Raw genomic sequence first — 2,926 nt, forward strand, 5'->3', positions numbered from 1 at the left:
CACTCAAATACAGTATAATGAAAACTCAAGAGGGATTTCGCTGGCCTGCTTTGGTCCACTTTCTTAGCCACCTACTTTAATTTATGAGTTACACTGGTAAATGCTTCCAACAATAACTTGACAAGCCTCTTAGCTTTGCCTGTTTAAACCTGGCATCTGCACTTTCAACAGTAGTCAGAGCCATTCCTCCTTTCCTACAATGATTTTCCTCATCCTCTCTGCTCATAATAAGATCTTCTTTTCATTATTGACATACCTCTTTCTTCTTCTTTATTAATGAGAGTCCTTTTACAATACCTGGCCACCCCCTGCAGTCATAGAATGACAAAGAGAGGTATCTCGGAGTCCATCTGTTGACTAACTTTACAGATGAGGAAACCGAGGAACAGAAAAAGAATGTGTATTGCCCATGGAAAGTCTAGTGTTTTTAGGACTAGAAGCTTTCCAATATACCACCACACAGTTCATACTTTATACTAATAATTTCTAAGAAACCAAGGCTAATTTCTAAAGGTGCCTGTGAAAGTTGCTGTTTAAGAGAAAACTACTTGGAATATTTCCATAAATTCCAAAAATATTATATTCCCCCTTTATCTGTAAAAAAGTTTCTTGAAATAAAGTGTCTATAACACAATTATCCTTCTGCACTAACTAACTAGTTAGTAGCTGTGTAGTTAAGTAGCTCTTTGAATACCTGAGGCTGCTTCTGGGAAGTTGGCCATGTGCTGTTATGATAATTATATCACTTGGGTTTCTAGTAATTACACTTATGACTTCATTTTAAGGTTCTTGATGACACAGAGGGAGGGTCTGTCTTGGCTCATTTGAGATTTCCCTAGTAACCGGAATGGTGCTGAAACTGTTTTTACTGTCCTTCCTAAATAAAGATGTCCTGTTATGTCCATGTACTGTTATTTGATGTGCTTCACATAGTAGGAAAGCTGAGGAGGAATGTTCCAGTAAGAAAGCTTAAAGAAGAGGCTGTTGGCAGTGGCTTCAAGAATTTCACAGCACTGGTGAGAGAGGGCTAAGGGTGACGAGACAGAGGTGAGCCAACAGAAAACCAAAACACCAGTCCCCAAACGTCAGTTTCGCTTGCAAAAACGAGGCAACGCTTGCTTCGTAAATCTGGCAGTCAATCTGGGTACCAAGCAAAGAATCCTTAGTTTGATCAAATGCAGCCCTCCGCGGGCCGCTCTTTGTTTCGCCAACGCAATGGTCCCCTTGCAGCCCACGTTCTAGGGACTAGGCATTGGGGTTGCCGCCCCGCTTTCAGCTGCGGAAAGGAAACATAGGGTGGGAATGTAGAACCGCTAACCCTACAAGCACTGTACTGTTACCTTCTTTCCCATGGCTCAGTTCCTCCAGTTCAGTCCCAAAAACTCCTCCCGGAGGAGCCCCGCAAGGCAGATGCTAAGACTCTCCCGACCAAAATGTCCCTGGCAGAGCTACCGTCAGGGAGGAGGTGGACAGAAGTGTGAACCCACCCGGGCCTAGGAACAAAGCTGCAGAAACCGGGAGGACAGTGAAAAGAGACGTTTTTATTTCTCACTCGCTACTTCCTCCTTTGTATGACGATGAAGAACTGATAGAAAACACGGGATGTTGTTTTAATTCCTGCTTTGGCTCTGCTTGGGGTCAGCCAGCGCGTGTGTACAAGGACGGGATGGGGGTGCAGCCAGGAGAGGAGGGTCGGCTGGCGAGTTGGGACCGCGTTCTGTTGCTCCTTGGTTATTTTTATTTACCTATTATGGCAAGTCAGTTATCTCAAAAACGTTTACTCGGTTATAAATATTTTCTTCATTGATTTGATATACCACTTTTATCATATATTAAAATAGACTTTTCATTTTGGAAGAATTTAAGGATTCTACTTATTTCCATTTAGGAGCTTCTCTCTCAATGCTTACATTTTTAAAAATAATTGTAGCTTTATAAGAAATTCTAGTAACTGTAAGATTAAACCTTTCTTAAAATAGAATCATAATTTTAGTGAAATTATGAACAATCCTCATAATATCTATTTCGTATCTTAATGAGTATACCATTAAAGACACAGATTAATCTAGGGAGAATAGCATTTTTCCTGCAGTGACTCATTCTTTCTTAGAATTATTATTTTCTTGTACTATTAATGTATTCTAGTACAGTTTTCAATCATTCTTCAGAAATATCGGTACAATTCTCTTTTTTTTCTCTTATGTATGTCTTTTCCCTTATTTATAATAAATTTTCCCCTTACGTTTCCTTTTTTACCCAGTATATAGGAAAATTAACACATTTGTTTTATCTAAGAATTTTTGTAGTCACTTATAGAATTAATTTATTGTCTGATGGATTTTCGAATTCTCGAATCTTCCAGGTGTATGATTTTATTAACTAGAAGATTCAGATTCATTTTTTATAAAGAATTTTAACTGAATAATTGTCTAACGATGTTTCTTTAAGTAAATACTTCCATAAAATTCCGGAAAAAAATTTAAATTGACAATATAAAGTATTACAATATTTGGCCAGAATAAAAACTTCAGAGGTAAATTTCAATAAGCTATGAATAAATAGAGTAGAATGATTAAAGAATTTGAATTTCTTGAGAAAAATTTTTATGAGTACTTTTACTAAAATATTTTACTCAACTTTTTGCTAGCATTGCTTTTCAAAGTAAAACATTTGCATGCATATGCTGACATCTGGTGGATATTTGGTTTATAATCTGGTAGATATTTAGTATAGTATTTCTAATGTAAAGTGAGGGAAATTAAATAAAATATATCATAATAAGAAAAAAGTTCTAGTTAAATTTATAGAGATAGCAAAAAGTTATTTTATTCTATTTCTAATGTAAAGTGAGGGAAATTAAATAAAATATCTCATAATAAGAACAAAGTTCTAGTTAAATTTATAGAGATAGCAAAAAGTTATTTTA

The sequence above is a fragment of the Pteropus vampyrus genome, unplaced genomic scaffold, assembly GCF_000151845.1.
Source record: "Pteropus vampyrus isolate Shadow unplaced genomic scaffold, Pvam_2.0 Scaffold13, whole genome shotgun sequence".
Classification (NCBI taxonomy): Eukaryota; Metazoa; Chordata; class Mammalia; order Chiroptera; family Pteropodidae; genus Pteropus; species Pteropus vampyrus.